Raw genomic sequence first — 19,024 nt, forward strand, 5'->3', positions numbered from 1 at the left:
ATGATACACCTTGGGGGAGTGGGATCAAATTGTAGGTAATTTTAATTAATATATTTTATACATTTGTTTTAATTTATTTAATGTATTTATTAATTATTATTATTTTTAAATCAGGGATGTGTGTACATTCTTCCTTTTCTATCTATCTATCTATCTATCTGTCTGCTAGAAGTGTGCAGCAGCATCATCACCACCAAAGTGAACTGCAGATAACCCCATGACGTGGCACCCACACACAGTATGGAAAGCCTATATAAAATCTACAGAGCCCGCGTGTATCTGCTGCTGGTCTGAGCCGCTGATAAGGGCTTTGCAGGCGATCTGACTTCAGTCTAGATGAAGGATGAGCTTCTCAGACAGAGACGTTGTCCATCCTGCTGATGCTCCCTCGTCTCATCGTAAACTCTTGTGCACCCTCTGGTGCTTGCTAGTCTCCCAAACTTCTTTGTGTGTAGCCTGCTTTGCAGATTGTCTTCCTTGTCTGTGTGGTTGCTCATTATTCAGAGACAGACGGATCTCAGGTCATCTGCAGCTGCAGCAAAGGAGAAGCAGGAAAGATGGCGATCATCCATTAGACCGACCGGGCGCACGCATGAAATACGAGGACAACTTTTGGGAGGATCGCTTGAGGAGAAGATTGTACCAGTGAGTTTTTTTTTCACCCTCTTGCACTATATTTCCAGTTTCGCCAAGATTTCGGCTGGGCTTTCAAGGTCTGCGAGAACGTCGCTATGGTAGATCATGGGATATAATTTGGAGAGCGCCTCGTGAATGACCTGGAAAGAGCTGACCCCCCTTTCTTCTTCGTGTCTCCTTTTAGTCCAGGTCCTTTTGGAGAGGAAGGGAAGCCGGGGCGAGATTTTTTAGTCGGGTGGGCGCTCCGGCTGGCTCCATGCAGCCAAAGTCAAGTGGGTCTTCTCGCTTTCCCAGTTAATATCCTAACCCACGTACCGCTTCCTCCTCGCTATGTCGCCTGTCGGTTTGTTGTCAAAGTGACACAAGGAAATGGACGGCGGCGGTGTAAAAACGAGGGCTCGCCTGCGTGTTTGCGGAGTGTTTTGTTATTCTGACATGTCTGGTCAGGGGAATTACTGTAACCCCGGCTGTGCACGCGTCCCCCCTCTCTCCCTCTCTCTCTCCGGCCGGCCGTGCGTGCGTGTTGCTGCGCGTTAGCTTCATGGGAGAAGCCATTGCACGGGTTGCTCTCCTCTCCCAAGCAAGCCTCCATTAGCGACACAGAGGAGCTGGCATCCACACACACGAACACACACACACTCACCATGAAAGCCATGTCCAGTGTGAGGAGGATATATGTGCTCCCTCCTCCTCCTCTGCTTCTCAATTTTAAAAGAAACCTTATCTGGTGACGATTTTGACTCCACAGGGTTGGAGCTACATATCTTCTAGATGGTTCTGAAATGAATGCACGCGCATTATGGCTTGATTTTATATTTTTATTCTCCTGTATTTGTTTTGCTCGTGGTGCTTATGGCTACATTGTTGTCCCCTGCTCTGTTTTTGTGGATGTCTAGTCGCTGTCACTGGTCTCAAGTCAGGTATGTCACTCTAGAAGGGCTTCACCATAAAATGGAGGAAAGCAGATGAGTCTCCAAGGAGAGCCCTGGAGTCAGACAGGCAGAGGAACAAAGGTTGTGTTCAGAAAAAAAAATCGACCATAACCTCCTCCTCTCCTTCTTCTTCTTCTGTTGCTTCTTCTGCTTCCTCTTCTTCTGCTTCTTTTTTTTTGTCTGCTCGGAAGTTTAGTCAGCCAGAGGAAGCAGAAGAACTCTGAAAAAGTGAGGTCCTTTTCTGTGAGGCGTTCAAGGTTAACTCCAGACTTTTAACTCTTAACAGGAACTTGCTGCTTTAATGAGAATTATTGAACACGATTTGGCTTGAGAATATGCGGGATTTATTTTATTTTGAAAGGTCTGCTGCTTTTTTTGTGGACAGGATGTGTTTGTGAGGGCTGAGGGACACATGAATGAGAGGAATTTTAATGCTGAATAATGCAGTGTTTTGGTCGTGCAGGTAGTTAATGTATAACAAAGTGGTCTCAGCACACACACACACACTTGCTCTCTCTCTCTTCTGCGTGTGAGAAGTGCAGTTTCTTAAAGGAAGTTCTCAAGATGATTCTCTGCTTTTGTTTTGAAGGACTTTATGGTGAAATGAAAGTTCTCACATGTAGATTTACACACTATTTGATGGCTTTTAATGTTCTGGTTTATAGTCTTACTCCTGCAGAGGATGCATATTTATTTTTTGGTCGTCTATTATTAAGACCTTTGTACAGCTTGAGGTAGCTTTTCACACGTTCTATCCTAAAGGTGTCTGTTGGCCAGCCTGACAGAGGAGGTGTGCAAGCAGTAGCGTGTTCCTCTCAGTGTGTGTGTGTGTGTGGGTTTGTGTGTGTGTCTGTGCTACGCTCTGCAGTTCCCCTGGCCACTGTGTGAAATCTTGCTGACAAGGAGACTGTGAGCTTGACACACTGTGCTGCGACAATGCTGGGGCTGAGAAGAGCAATCAAAATGGTGGCGATGCTCCTTCTCCCCGGCGTGGCATGCAGGGCAAACAGGTTCTCAAGGAGGAGCTGAGAGAGGACGGCCGGGCAGGAATCTGCTGCCGTCGACACATTTGTCTGGCAGACGGGTGCAGTGGATGTAGTCTGGAGGAAGGTGGATGTTCTGCAAATGAGCTCAGTGATTTAACTCTGGATGTGATTTTGATATGTCCTTTTATTCTGGGGGAAAGCTCTCAGACTGTCTCAGGGAAACTGCTGTCTCTCTGCGCTAAGACTTCCTGTAGTAACTTTCTCAAGTCTTCAGCACATTCTTCACTTGTTCTCAGTTTGTAAAGCTCATTCAAACACTAGAAGCTAATCTGCGTGCTCGGGGTTTCAGATCAACTCACCATCTGAGGTCAGGCCTGTTTGCTTTCGCTTGTGGCAGAGGTGGCATTTCCACTAGTTAGTGTTGTGGTGAAACACGGGTGGATTACTAACAGGGGCAACTGCACAGGGGCCCCAGACTCTCAGAGGCCCACAAGGTCTCCACGTTCTCGCTGTGGCAATTATTTTGGTATAATTTGATTAATTGTCTGGTAATATACCACCACCAGATTAATAACTGAATAGCTCATGACCTTAAGGTGCATTTCTAACCGGTATTGAAGCCCTGTTTTAAAGACGGCCTTCATCTTGAATTTAGATCTTACGCTATATGTGGATTTTTTTATTTATAGAAAATGTATTTATTGTTTTCGGGTTTCAGTCGAGATAAAATACCAAACATTTTCCTGGTTCCAGTGTCTCCAGTGTGAGGATAAGCTGCTTTTCTCTGTTATTATAAATGTAAACTGACATAATTCTAGTCTACGGCTTTTCTTTGTCATATGAAGGATTTTGGACGTATGGATGTATCTTTCGTTTTTGACACAAAGAGATACATAAAGAAATAAGTAATCACATTAGATTCAGCATAGTAAGACGTGTTAGCATGAAACATGGGACTTTCACCTGAATACACTGCTTTGGGGGCCCAATGGGGGCCCACTGCTTAGTTTTGCCCTGGGACTGTTGAGCAGGTTTTTCCGGCCCTTCCTCTAACAGCTTCACGTTTGTAAGTTGGCTGTAACTTGCTAAATATTCTCTATGTATTAAATGTATGTAAGTAAATGCTGTATATTAAGCAGTTTTACAGTATGGACCCTTGTGCCTTTTAGTTGTGTTATGCGTCTCCAGATGTTTAACCGACTAAACATGTGCATCGTGTTTGGATTGCTGCGCAGGCTATCAAAGCAAACTGGTTGAACTCCTGCTCCTTCATTATATATTTATTCAACATTGGTACTGGAATTCAGCGTTAAGGTGACAGGGCAGAACTAAACTATGGCGGATACTTTAAGTGTAGAATTCCATAACTGGACTACTGCAAGGTACTGCAGGATTACTCTTTAAAAGCTTGACAGAGGATTAAACAAGAGAGACTTCTGTGATGGTTCGAATGCTGGAAGGAAGTGGTTGTGAAGCCCTTTCCTTCGGATACTCTTTCTGCGTTTCTTTCTCTCTCTCTCCCACACACACACACACACACACAGCTGCCCGCCCGCCCTCCCTCCCTCCCTCTCTCTCATTCACTCACTCACATTGGGTGATGCACTCCTCCATTCTTCTCTACCTGGGGCAGTGAAGAAGGCCAGGGAGACGCACAAAAGCAAATTGAAATGCTCCAGTGAGTGCTTTCTTGACATGATGCATGGCTCATGAGATGCAGCCTGGCCCTGCTGCTAGACTTGTAAGCGTGCTGGAACACACTGGCCCCAGTTCAAAACACTATAGTCTTTACAGTGCAGCAAAAAAACCCTAACCACTTTCTGTTGCATTTTTCTGACCTTCTTCACTCCATAAACACATTCTCTTTGGTTTTAGATATTTGATTTTTGACGTGAAAGTGCGCCACTGTTAAAGTTGAACCTGCCAGGATTCTTTGAATAATTAAATGCTGTGTATACGGGTGGATTACTGAAAGGGCCTACTGGGTACAGGCTTACGGCCCCAAGGGGTCAGGGGGCCCCTAGACCAGAGACTCTGCTTGTGTGACCGTTACAGTTTCTTTTTGGAAAGTCAAAGAAATAAATGAGACACAACTTCTATAAAGAGACACAGATGACTACAAAGAGACAGAAATAACTTCAAAGAGACACAAAACGACTATAAAGAGACAGAAACGACTTCAAAGAGACACAAAACGACTATAAAGAGACACAAACCGAATCTAAAGAGACACAAAACGACTATAAAGAGACACAAACCGACTATAAAGAGACACAAACCGACTCTAAAGAGACACAAAACGACTATAAAGACACAGAAACGACTTCAAAGAGACACAAAACGACTATAAAGAGACACAAACCGAATCTAAAGAGACACAAAACGACTATAAAGAGACACAAACAACTTCAAAGAGACACGAAACGACTGTAAAGAGATATAAAACAACTTCAAAGAGACACAAACCGACTCTAAAGAGACACAAAACGACTATAAAGAGACACAAAACGACTATAAAGACACAGAAACGACTTCAAAGAGACACAAAACGACTATAAAGAGACACAAACCGAATCTAAAGAGACACAAAACGACTATAAAGAGACACAAACAACTTCAAAGAGACACGAAACGACTGTAAAGAGATACAAACAACTTCAAAGAGACACGAAACGACTGTAAAGAGATACAAATAACTTCAAAGAGACACAAAACGACTATAAAGAGACACAAAACAACCTTATTTATACAATTAAACAACTACAAAGACATGCAAAATGACCACTAAGAGACACAAATGGCTACAAAGAGACACAGAATGACGGGATGCCACGGAGAGAAAATTATCCCGCTAGTTAATCAATACTTTGCAACACACGAGTTGTAGATTACGACGGACAAGAAAAGACGTTCTCCAATGACCCTCAGCATCTGTAGAGGGCTTACTTTCCTCTGCTATTGACTTCTCAGTCTACTCAGTTCAGCTTTGTCCCGTTTGAGGGTTATGTAACCGCTGTTGCTACCATGGCAAGTTAACATACTCTAGTCAACTAAAACGGACCACAAGATTACAGATTAGACTGAAAGTGAGTGCCCAACCCTTTTGTTACAGGGGAACACTGACCATATCAGCAAGTCAACCAGAGAGAGAAACACAATCGCAACAGACACAACACAACTTTTAGAGATGCAAAACAACCACAAACAGACACTAATGCCTCCTAAATACAAGCCATTCTCTGATGTGGGGGCTGGGGTGGGGGGGCATTTAAATATCTGTGCCCAAAAGCCCATTGATTTATAATCCACCCATGGCTAAGCAACTGGGTAGGCCACAGGCCTTTTTCAAAGTAAGGGTTTAAATGGAACAAGGAAGTGTCTTGCTGTAGGTGTCATTCCAGTTTCTGTTGTCAGTTGCAAACTCACAGCGCTGTAAAACTGGTTCCTCCTCTCTGCTTTCCATCAGAACATCAACAGTTCAGGCGTCACCTTTCCCCTCCTGAAAACACAAACGGCTCACAGTTGTTTCTGTCCCTGCAAGTCTTTTCAGCGCATATACATATGGGGGGCTAGTTTTATAGAAAAGGAAGATGTCAGGTAGTCGTGTAAATGAAACAGTCTGTCCTGTGACATAAATTAAGCCACCCAGACGGCTCTTTCAGGTTTCCAGCTTGAATTCAGGATGTATGTCCTCTTATAATCGGAATCAGAATCGGCTCTATTGTCCAAGCGTGTGGGCAAATACAAGGAATTTGACTCCGGGTTTTCTTTGCTCTCAATGAACAGACACATATACTAAACAGTCACTAAACAAGGACAGGTTAGACAAGGTAACACAGAAACTTAGACACTAAAAACTGTGATGTCCATCAGGTGACTCAACACCAGGGCGACAGGCCTGTAGTCATTCAGGAGGAGGGTTTGAAGCAGGAGGGGGACTTCAGACAGCTCCAGAGATCTGTTAAAGAGCTGGTCGGCACAGACTCTAAGGCAGGAGGTAGACACGCTGTCAGGTCCTGGAGCGTTCCTGATCTTCTGCCTTCTGAAAGAGCTGACACACATCACCTCCACAGGTGAGGGGTCAGGGGGAGGGGGTGCAGGTAGTCCTTTGATGTTGGAGTGGGTGAGGGGTGTGAAAGGGTTCTTTTCAAACCTGCAGTAGAAGATGTTCAGGTAGACGGCCAGTTGGGGTTTTTCCACAGGGTGGGGGGATGGTCTCCTGTAGTCGGTGATGTTCTGCAGGCCTCTCCACACTGATGCAGGGTCGTTGGCTGAAAAGCTGCTTTTTAGCTTCTCAGTGTAGCTCCTCTTTGCTACCCTGATTTCCTTTAGCCTTTTTTAACACTGCGGTTTCGCCTCGTAACGAAGCTCCGTCCTCATTGTCGTTCTACATTGGACCACGCAACGCCGGCGTAAAGCGGCCCCAGTGTGTGTTTTTAAATAGCGTTCCGGCGTTGCGGAAGCAAAACGTGTGCAAGGTGTAAACAAAACAGCACAAGCTTCAAATACACACACATGGCGCTGTTCTGCCCTGCCGGTTCTGCAGTTCTGTCGCCTCTGTTACTACCTCCGATGCCGGCTCAGAGGCGGAACGACTTCGCCCCACCATTCGGCCTCTGTGCATTTTAGATAGAAGACGGAACGTAACAGAGACGTAATAATCCGGCCTTGAACTGGCAGTGTAAAAAGCCCTTTTATCAGTGTGTTCCTGGCCTGCTTGTACAGGACCACATCCCCGCTTCTGTAGGCCTCCTCCTTGGCTTATAAGACACAGTGAGACTACTCTGTCTGCATGTGGTGGAAAAAATCCTGAATTCTTTGGAGACGCCCGTTCCTTGGGCAGTGTGGTGCCATCGCACAAGGCCTTCATTGAGCAGGAACAGGAGTGGTCTTGTAGAAGGGATCCACTCTGGCTCGGCCTACCAAGCAACAGAGCTGTCCAAGGACGATTAAATATTTAAGAGCCTGGAAAGGAGGTCTCAGTGGTAAGTTAATATTGATGGGTCTCTCATCTTTCCCTTCCTAAACTTGTTGAGTTGCATGGAGCGGTTGGTTTGGTGAACATGGAGAGGAACTTCACCTCTTTTCCTTTTAGATAAAGAGAGGAGATCCTAAAAACCGCCCAAAGGTGTTGTCTTTTTTGATCAAACCAAACCGACTGTGATATTTTTTGCTGTTTTTCCTCAGTGTCTTCTCTTTTGGTCACTCTGAAATCCTCCATTCTGACTATCCTGTAACCTCACCCACTGCCTGTAACTGGAGTAACTGCCATGTCAGGCTTACGAGGAAGTCAGCATTGCAGTGTTTTCTGGCAGTTGTCCACCGAGCACCACTTTGAAGAAAACCTTCAGTGCTTCTCGCTGCCTTTTCTTTTAATCTTTCTTTGTTTCTTTTTTGTTGTTGATATTAGATACTGCTACAGGCATTTTAATTGATCAAAGGAAACAGGAAGGAATCAAGGTTTGTTGCTTTGGATTAAGATAAGAGCCTTCAGTGCAAGAAGGTTTTGCTTTTTTTGAGAAGGTAGTCTGTATTTGTGGCTTCTTGAGAGCTTACCTTATTCTGTGTTTGTTCCCGTATGTCTTCTGAGATAATACAGAATTGATTTGAGATGGCTGCAGATTGAATTGCATCAGGAAATGGTTTCCTAGGAGAGATGGACTGCAAGGCTGCATGGAATGTAAGGTTTCCTGGAGTGATTGTCTTTGTGGGGGAAAAAAACACTTCCTGGTTTCTCTCCAAGATCTGTCCTTGAACATCCTTCAGGTGTTTATTTAACCTTTGAACCCTCTGTTTCAGTTTTAGGACATCTGAATGAAGCTTATTTCTGCAGCATGTGAACATGTATGGACTGTGTGTGGAGCTTCCCGCTGTCGCCTACATGTGTGCAGCACTTTATAGAATTCTTTTATGGGTATTTTTTTCTCTTCAAGCTCGAGGGAAGTAACCTCCTGAGATAACCAAATATATCTACCTATTCCTTCCCATGTAAAATTGTAAAAATAATCACGCCTAAGGCGATTAATTAAATTGTGCACTTAATCATTTTTGGATGGAATATTTAATCATGTTGCTCAGGGTTGCCTTGAGTTGTATCTTTTATGCTTTTTAGTCCAGAAGAAATGATTTTTACCTGTTTTATTGAAGCACTAGAACATGTTCAGATGTTTTTGGGTCACCTGTTTTTGATAATATTGTCTGCAGATATAGTCTTCAAGTGACAGATTGAGTGAAAGCTCCATTTTTAGAGGCACAATCCTCAGATCTGTTTAGGACGATGTCTTCTGCTTTGAAGAACAGCCGAGCCGCACTCTAGGTGGCCATCTTTTGCAGAACAAAAACCACACATCTCGCTTCTGCTTTTTTGCTGCCTGCCACGACAGTCTGCAGAGATGCAGACAGGAGGGGAAGCTGCTCGCTCAGGTCCGTGCTCTTAAAGCTAAACACTTCCATCTGTGTAACAAGATAGCAGAGCGAGCAGAGGCAGCTCCAGCAGGACAGTCAGGAAGACCTTGAGGAGCTACAAAATGGTGGACGGCCAATGCCACTGATACTCCAGCAATGATTGGCTGTGTCTCCTTGGCCACAGTGGGGCCGGCTGTGTGAAATGGAGTCCCTCTGTGTGTGGAGCGTTGGCCCAGCCTCAGCTCTGATGCAGAAGATAATTCTGTCAGCCCCCAGAGAGAGAGGGAGAGACGAGAGAGCAGCCAAGTGAGGTGACTATACCGAGGGAAGGTTGATCTGAGACTTCCAGAGAACTCAAACCATGCATGTCTGCTTGCTTGCAGCTCTTATCCTCACTCAACTACATGATTCACTGCCTTCTGACTTCTTGTTATTAACTAAATTTTTCATTTTTGCATTGAACGGACGAGCAGTGGCTTGAAAAATAAAAGATCAGCTAAGATGAAAAGATCCATTTTTGGTTTTGTTAACAGGAATGAGTAGAGCGACTGTGTGAGGGCATTCATTATCTAACCTTCACACCCTGCAGGCTTTAGCTGAGGGATTTACCAGCCCTCTGTTTTGTTGCTTTGTGAAAATTTCAGGCTTGAAGGTCACATAAATATCTCTGAAGGCTTATGATTAAAAGGTAAATGCGGGAGATGTAAAAGGCTTCAAGCGCTACATTTTGAATGGAGTAGGATTTTTTTAGTGGTGAGTTTTCACCATGACAACCTGAAGACTGAACCAACATGGAAGACGGCCATTAATGCTCGTCTCCTCCTAATCTGCTTGGTCATTATATTTTGCGCAAAAGAGGTCAAACGTTGCCGCTGACTTCTCTGTTTTGCAGCCATCCTCCTTTTTTTTTTCAAACGGAAACAATCTGAGCATTTTGCTAAACACAAAGGCTACCCTTGGAGCAAGGTTACTCGTATCATGATGGCCAGCTTGGTGCAGCTTTAGAGAGAAACATGTAATTAGCAAGTTGGATATCTTCGATTGGGAAAAGAAATGTGTCGGCTTGCAAGGGGAGAAGATAAAGAGGAGAGAGAGCGCAGTGATATTAAGTATTAAAGGCTGTCTGACTGGGTGGGTGATGTCAGGTAACCATCTGTCAGAGGGAGACAGGCTGACACAGGCGCTGTCTGACCTTGCAGTATGGACGACACACACATAAAATAGAATCATCTCTTTCCTGGGATTAGCATAGTGTTGCAACTGGATGCTAAGCTAAGGGCCCTCCTCCCTGTCTCTCTAACGGCTTCTCTGTCCCTCTTTTTGATGTGAGGACTTGCTTGTTTGAAGGCCTCAGTCAGCAGAGTGCTTTGAGGTCCAAAGATCAAAATGCTTCAGGCCTCCAGACGATGTCCTTTATTACACAAGGGGGGGCAGATGTTCATATCGTGTTACTCATTAGCTTTGCTGTCGAATCGGATGATGCTCCAAGCATGATATTGATAAGTAAACTAGTTTTAATTGCAGACATATGGTCTTTTGCAAATAAGAAACAGTCAACTAAAAACCATGATGCATGATAGCACGAGCTTCTCCTTTTCTCAGAATCCTCCAGGGTCGCCTGGGCCCGCAGTGGCGAGGTGTTTCCGTTTTAACGCCCTCTGAATGTGACACCAGCGAAGGTCAGGCTGCAGACAGATCAGCAAAGCTCGCTGGATTGCAGTGTCTGAAAAGCTCTGCACCTGTATTTACCAATCCTCTGAGACAATCTGGGATTACTGAGCTGTTTCCCCAAATGTTCACCAAATATCCAGACTTTTTTTTTGTTGTCTTATTCAGTCTGTTAAAGTGTAAGGAAAGTTAGACACGAGAGGCTGCTTTGTGAAGTCCCCCTGTGCTTAGAATGGGTAAACATATGCGCATACCTCATTAATTTAGGGTTTTAATTGCGTCAGGAGTCAGTTGTATAAAAAAGGAAGTGATTCTAATTTGATCAAATAAAACTAGACTGGCAGGAAATGTCAAAAACTATACGACAGGAATGGACAGCAAGGAGCTAACGCAACATTTTTAAGATGCTGAAAAATCCAGATTAAAATGCAGATATAAAATCAGGTTTGAGACTTAAAATGCCGTAGAGGAAGTCTCGCACCGCCCGGACCTTATCTAGATCAGGTCATCTTTCTGTAATGGATGGTCATGTACAAAGGAAGTTCTAAAGGAAAAACTTCCAAGAGGCAAACAGCAAGCTAAAAATAACCGAAGGACTGTGCAGCAGAGTCTTTCCACGACATGCTCGAGTTTTATGTCTTCTGAACACTTCAGAGCTGAGGGGCAACTAGATGAAGACTACTTCTTACCAAAAATCAAAGAGGAGTTTTCAGGCGTGCGGTTTATTCCATGGCAGGAAATGTGATTTGATAAAAACCAAGGTAGAATGTTTTGAACAGGTTAATACCCCGAGGACGATTCTTAGGCTCTCTAACATGAGGCCCATAATACTACGCATCTGTTAGAAAGGGAAGAGTTTAAGATATTCTTGGGTCATGTTTCCACAGTAAAAAAAAAATGGTAGGAAAGGGGTAGCAAATATTTTTTTGTGGCTGAAAAGAAAAATATTCCAAATCCACATATGCAGAAAAGAAAAGGTGGTATTTGATATGATTCTGACAGCAAATCCAAACAGCATTTAAAGTCATTTTTCCAGCAAACAAAAAAATCTGTAGTCATTTTAATAAATCTATGAAATGGAAACAAAATATTCAATTAGAATCAAATGTGAAAAGAGTATTTTAAACAAGTTAATTCATTAAATGCTTGGGAGGAAACCCTTTTCTGCTGCTCCTAGCTCCTGCTAGCTTTAGCTCCTTTAGCTTTTAAAACGATCCTTTAAATGTGACTTCTGCTGCTCAACAGACACTAGAGGCGACACACTCAATGTAGTGTAACAGCAGCACAAGTTAAGAGTCATAAGTTCGGAGAACTGACTCAATAACAGAGCATTAACTTTTGCTAACCTTAGCTAACACTAGCAACCATTAGCTCATGGTCTAGCAGACCAAGTAAGGCTGCAACAGCAAAGCCACTGACTGCATATAACTGAGCAGAGGCGCCTTTTATTTCTTCGCCTTTTAATTTGTAAAGGAAAATAATATCATTTCATATTTAGAAAATACATAATGTTGTTTTTTTGCTTCACCGCTGATATTTCAGATGGACTCGTGGGATACGATGGAGGAGTGCTTGAAGAATGTTTCTGGTCTGGGCCATGTTAGCTGGTTAATGGTTGACCTACTTTTCTGAATCCCATATGCTTCCTGAAACAGATTTGTTGGCAGATTAACGACAGCTTTTTTTTTTGTTGTTGGTCAGGTGGCTGGTCATATCTTATGACAATGTTGACATTTTGGAAATTTGGTGAGGATTTTGTCTATTAAGGAAGTTTGCCAATTTACAGTTGCTTGATTTTTTATTAACATAAAATGGTTTCAGCATTTGGATCCACGTGTGGCTGCATATCTGGTTGTTAAGCTTTAAAGATGATTGCTGCTCAGTCGGACATATTTATTCAGATTTTTGACATTTGAAAATAAAGACTGAAACAGTTTGAAAGTATCCTAGTACGATTGGATGTAATTTAATTTATAATTAATAATTAAAATATTTAAAGTTAAAATGGATGCCAACAGTTTTCTGGCACAGCTATTATATTCAGAGCTTCATTTCTGCTGTATTTTCCGCCATTAACATCCCTTTCATTCCATTCCCGTAGATGTCTGATGAATGTTGTGACAAAACGTTCATACCAAACAGTATTGATTCCTCACATCTCCGAAAAACGGCTGGTCCATTGATCAGCCAGGTGGGATCGATGTTTCATCTTTGTGTATTCAGACTTCCTCAAAAGAGCAGCACCATGTGATCAAATCATTTAAGGAAGCTTTCTGCTCTGATCACAGGCTGACAGGAGTGAGGTCACTGTCCCGCTCACTGTTGTTCTTATCACCTGGGAGCTGAAAGGCTGTTGTTATATGCTCATCAAGACGACAGTAACTCCAGGATATTGATCTGTCAGATTAAGGCGATTAAATTGTGGAAAAGTAATTTCAATGGCAAAATCTTTTAGGTTTCCTGTTATATAAAACTGGATTATTAGTAAAAGTTTATATGTAAAATCAGAGGCCAAAACAACAGCTAACACTTGTGAAAGTTAGATTAGGTGCAACCATGTCAATTTGAGCGATGACATGCACCAATTGATCAGCAAATCAGGAGTCGAGCCTGCGATCAGTGCGTCGAGCACTGTTGCCTCTGTGCATGGGGGGCCTGCTCTACCGACTGAGCTGAACCAGCGCCCCTAAATTAATCTTAAGTGCTGAAATTATCATTCATAAAATGGATAAAATGATTGACAGAAAAAGAATACCTTTGTGATTAGCAATTTCATCCGTGCTAACTCTAGGCTCTGTTAGGCCGTGAAATGCTAATATCCCTACAGTGACAATGCTAACATGCTTATGTTAAGCAGATGTAATATTGGCCAGGCTGCCCAGCTTAGTTTAGCATGTTAGCAAGCTAGCATTTGCAATTAAAAACATTTTGTCACACACACAAGTTAGTCTTGACCTGATAGTGAAGCTAGATAAAATCCATGTTAAACCAAAAGAATACCTTTATGATTATCAATTTCTTATATTCTTTATTTCATCCATGCTAACTCTAGGCTCTGTTAGGTTGTACTTAGGCACAGAGGCATTAGCGAAACACGAATATCCCTACAGTGACAATGCTAACATGCCAATGTTAAGCAGATGTAATATAGGCCAGGCTGCCCAGCTTAGTTTAGCATGTTAGCAAGCTAGCATTTGCATTTAAAAACATTTTGTCACACACCCAAGTTAGTCTTGACCTGATAGTGAAGCTAGATAAACTCCATGTTAAACCAAGTCATCATGATTCATCCTCTGGGCACATCATTTATCCGCCCCACATTTTATGGTAATCCATGAGAAAGTGGTTGAGAAATGTTGCCTCTGCACCAAAGTTGTGGACCAACTGAGTGACCGTGGCCCAAACTGCCAAACTTTTGCTGGCTGCAGTTCCTGGAATGTGAGCTTTTGCTGCTTTTTTTTTTCTGTTTTACATTGTTGTGAACAATGCTTCGGCCTTTGGTGGCTCATAACGTGCAGTTTAAAGACATCACACTCTTTCTCAGAAACTGACATTTGTCAGGACTTTCTGATAGAAATGATGAACACAGTTTTTTCTTCTCTTCATTTTCCTCCCCTCTCTGCGTCGTCTGAACTGTCCCTTTGCATAAACCTGTGTTTACTGTAAACGTTGGTGCCTTCCTGAAGCAGAACACTCTCAACACTTCCTGGTGCAAAGGTGACAAAACACCTGTGTTAGAAATCGGTTTAAATCGATCTGCTTTTCATGAAAATCTGCACAGCTCAAATGTAGACTATCTCCACTGTACATGCTTGCTAACACAATATGAGGCTTCCATGCAGTGTTGTGGTTGTATCTGTCAATATGTTATTCCTCTGTGAAGGGATTAGGCAGCAGCACAGTATTGGAATATGAAGGTCATTCAGGTCAGACCAGCTTTTGAACTACTGTTGTTATCTGCTACATTGCTGACAGATAAAAGCCTAACTGTGAGCCAGCAAATGTGTAAGCTGCATGCAGGCCAAAGAATCACAACAAACCAGACGCTTTTTTGGGGGGGCTGGGCACAATTCCTAAATTGAACCAAAATAACTCCCAAAGTGTGTATTAAAAGATTCTGTGGAGGCACACGCACATACACTGATCAGCCATAACTTTATGACCACCTGCCTAATGTTGTGTACGTCCCCCTTTTGCCACCAAAACAGCCCTGACCCATCGAGGTGCAAGTCCTGTAAGTCCTGTAAGTTGCAAGGTGGGGCCTTGTTTGTCCAGCACATCCAACAGACGCTTGATTGGATTGAGATCTGGGGAATTTGGAGGCCAAGACAACACCTTGAACTTGTTGTTGTGTTCCTCAAACTATTCCTGAACCGTGTTTGCAGTGTGGCAGGGCGCATCATCCTGCTGAAAGAGACCACCGCCATTAGGGAATACCGTTTTAATGAAGGGGTGTGCTTGGTCTGTTTAGGTAGGTGGTGCGTGCCAAAGTAACGCCCACATGAATTGCAGTGCCCAAGGTTTCCCAGCAGAACATTGCCCAAAATATCACTGATGTACTGTGTGTTCTGACGCCTTAATATAAGAACCAGCATTGACTTTTTCAGCTCTTCTGCTGGATCGGACCACATGGTCCATTCCTTTACTCCCTAAGCGCATCAATGAGCCTTGGCCGCCAATGACCTTGTCGACGGTTCACGGGTCTTCCTTCCAGAAGTTATGTTTTTTTAATAGCGGCCGCTGTGGCCACAAGTGACGGGGTCATTCTTAGTTCTGAAACATTAATGACAGTAGGGAAGATCCATGATATCTATTTCAGCTATTTTCAAGCTAACATTAGCTAAAATGATCTGCTGTGAGCTAGTGCTCATACCAAACCAAATAAAACTGCAACATTAAAACAATTGATAGATGAATTTGTTGGTAGGATGAGGTCCAAAGTTAGCAGACAATGAGGGGCACTCAAATATTAGAGCCGCTCTCGATACACAGGGAACCAACTGGTTTTTTTTGCGTTGGTTTATGCAGAGGTTAAGTGAGTCTGTTGCAGCTAAACCAGAAATGGTGTGCTCAGATTTCGCATGGACATGGAAGGAGTGACTCAGTTGAGCCTCCAGTCAGCGTCTGTGGTGGCTCTATTTACAACTCGGGGGCAGCTTGATGGTCACTGAACGGTTCTGGTGTTCCATCAGAGCGTTTTTCAACCTGTTATCCGGAGCCGGGCCCAATGCAGGAAGAACTGGCAAGTGGAGCTACACTTATTGTCCCCATTCGATGGATTGAGTAATCCCTTTAGCTTATCGTACATTTGAATGAATTACGGAGATTTTGCATGTTGTTTTTTTTATTGAAATGTGGCTTTCACATTCTTTTGGCGTCTTTTATAGACAAAATGGAAATTGGTGCTGGTGAATGCTCTGAAGTAGCTCTAAAGAGACGGAGAAATAAGTGCTGCTCATGAGACAAAGGGAAACTCTCAATCCTCTAAATTGAGGAGCTTTGGCATTTTTTGGAGAAATTATTCAGTAATTGCTATCAAAAAAATCTGTTCCACTACTTGATTTATCAACTAAACAGTTTGGTTGGTGATCTTCACCACATAAGGAAACTGAAATTCTGTCCATTCAGATGTTACATGACTGTGACTCAGAAGTTTTGTATCCACTTATGTCAGTTTTTAAACCAAATTCTATACATTGATCAACCACAACGTTAAAACCACCGACCTAATATTGTAAAGGCCGCCCTCAAGCAGCTCTGACCCGTAGATGCAGGCAATGTGAAGACTTCTTGTGGTATCTGGCACCGGGACGTTACAAACAGAACCTGTAAGTCCTGTGAGATACGAGGTCGGGGGCCTCCGTGGTCGGACTGAAAACAAAAACTGTTTTAAACTTTTGAATAATAGAATCTTTGGAAGCTGCATTCTTAAGTCAGGGAACATCACTTGCCTGCAGCGGCCTCACTGCTGCCACTGTTGTACCACTTTGAGTTTGCCTCTGTGTTTCAGTCCCATTGAGTTTATATAAACGCAGAACCTGATGCTGGAAATTCTTTAAATGCTAATTTCTACTTATCACTTATATTCATACCCATCACTATAAATGTTATGCAATGAACTACGCATTTGGATGTATTACAATCTGCAGCATCTTGTCACAAGTCGGCATATTTCATGGTAAACCAGCAGCGTTGGGAATGATCTCAAATCACCAATTTAAATCTCACACCTAATGATGCAGTCAAGCAGGTGTCGGCTGAGGAAAATAAAAGACACTTTGGCTTTGAAACTAAAGCTTCACCTCGGGTTTCTCCTGTTTTCAAAATCCCTCAGTTGTATCTGGTAAAGAGAATGATTAAAGTTTTGGTGCCAAAATAAATATTGCTCGCTGCTGCTCGACTTGGCTCACGCTTGCATCAGCAGATGTTGGATTTCAGAACGATGATTTGAGCCTCCAGTTACAAAGCTACTGAGCGGCTGCACAGAGGTCTGTCAGAGGCGACCGGAAGGTCCTTACAACATTTTCTGTGAATGCATTAGCAATCAAAACAAGGGTGAATCAGGAGCAAAGTAATCACCTGACATGATCAGTCGTGATCCGATTAAAATATGTATTATTATGAGGCTGCAAGGTGGTGCAGATGTTCTCCCCGTGCATGCGTGGGTTTCCTCCGGGTACTCCAGCTTCCTCCCACAGTCCAAAGACATGCTTGTTAGGTTCATTGGTGACTCTAAATTCCCTGTAGGTGTGAGGTTGTCTGTCTCTGTGTGTCAGCCCTGTGATTGACTGACGATCAGTCCAGGGTTTACCCCGCCTCTCGCCCCTATGACAGCTGGGATAGGCTCCAGCTCCCCCGTGACTCCGAACAGGATAAGCGCTACAGATAATGGATGTTGAAGTCTTGATCTGCAATTTGAAAACGTCCCTTTGTGCTGTCGGCCTCTTTAAAACTTTTATTTCAGACGTTCATCGATTGCAGAATCCTGTCACAAGTTTCATGGCAGAAACACCTGGAATAATGTGCCCAAAAGATTGGGGCATTTTGTCACTGTGCAGAAAATGTCAGCGTGGCGAATAGTAAGAAAAAAAGGAAAGGCACAGATTTTGGCGTTGACGAGCTCCTCACAGAATCTGATTATTAGTTATTTGCACACACAGAGAGAGCCGGTGTGTTGGCGTGCAGAAGCCGCTGGTTATGAACCTGTTTGCTTTGGCACAGTGGGGTGCGGCAGACTTCTTGTCTCCTGTGTCGACAGTATATGTATGAGAAAACACTCCAGGTAAACAAATCTCCCATCGCACCAACGTTGTACCAGTGAGGTCAAGATCCAACACCTGATTTTGAAGTTTGTTGACATCTAAAAACTCGGTTTTGCTGCTTTAGATATTCACTTCTCAGGTTGACAGTTATTGTAAGGTCTGTTTTTATCTGCCTGTTTGACCCTAATGATCAATAATATCAATAACAACCAGAAGAATAGCCCTGCTACCAGCATCCATCTGAGGTTATATCCAAATTTGGAGAGCTTAAATTGTGTGTCATTACATTAAGCAGTGTGTTATTTGTGTTGAGCACACTATCAGATCCTGTGAGTTGAGATCTCCAGGGCCGATGACATCAGAGGATGGGAGTAGCCATCTTGATCTTCAGCTCCCTCTGTCTCCTGTTTGTGCAAGAGGCCAAATCCTCGCTGGTGCTGTGACGCAACGTTTTTTTTTCTGCTCCTCTGCAGACACAATGAGATCTTTCTCCGCTGGGTAAAACCTGCTGGAGACTGCGGACTGAGAAGATCAGAGTATGAAGCATTATACAATTATCTATGGGCTTCTTTCCCTCCTAAAACTGAGAAAAATGAATCGATTTTTCTCTGATGTTGTCATCTCATCTCTGCGAAAAAATCAATCCCCCGGGCTCGGTCTATCTGCTGTTATTGCCGCTGTATTTTCCCTTTAAAAAGCAGTCTGTCATTCTCAATCAATGGGTCATTCATTATTGAGGCTGCGCAGGTTGACAAGATGCACGTCCCGTCTTGTTTGTCAGATGAATTATCCGCAGCCAGGATGCTCGCCGTATAATAATAACACAACACATCAGTGGATTTCTCTCTCTCCCCCGGCAGGCCGAGATGGTAGCGCTAACCAACAGTTAAGGACAAAACCTCTGTACTCCTAATCAGCTTAATGGTGGCTTACTCAAAGGCCCTCTTTCAGACAGAGCAGCTGCTGTCAGACGGTTTGAGTAGAGGGTGTGACTGCTGGCACAGCTCGCCCATGCAGAGAGACCGGTTGGTGATTAACAAATGTCAGTAGACTTTGGAATCTGGGGAGCCCAGTCTGATGGCTTTGTCCTCTGTTGGTCTTCCAGGTGGCTCTGTCATGCTCCCTTCTCCTCCCA

General features: G+C 43.5%; 1 protein-coding gene across 3 annotated transcripts in view; it reads left to right on the plus strand.

Moving 5' to 3' along the window:
- Positions 1-489: 489 nt before the first annotated feature.
- The window catches only part of znf462 (zinc finger protein 462), a 56,292-nt gene continuing 37,757 nt past the window's right edge, over positions 490-19,024 (plus strand). For 2 of the 3 annotated variants that reach the window (XM_069673124.1, XM_069673127.1), the window contains exon 1: positions 490-645. The gene's annotated coding sequence lies outside the window, so the exon portion shown is untranslated. Of the gene's footprint in view, positions 646-9,240; positions 9,271-19,024 lie in introns of those variants that run through there. The other variant, XM_069673125.1, reaches the window with a different exon arrangement.

The sequence above is a fragment of the Semicossyphus pulcher genome, unplaced genomic scaffold, assembly GCF_022749685.1.
Source record: "Semicossyphus pulcher isolate SPU_LCO1_2020_fin unplaced genomic scaffold, fSemPul1.0.p SCAF_22, whole genome shotgun sequence".
Lineage (NCBI taxonomy): Eukaryota > Metazoa > Chordata > Actinopteri > Labriformes > Labridae > Semicossyphus > Semicossyphus pulcher.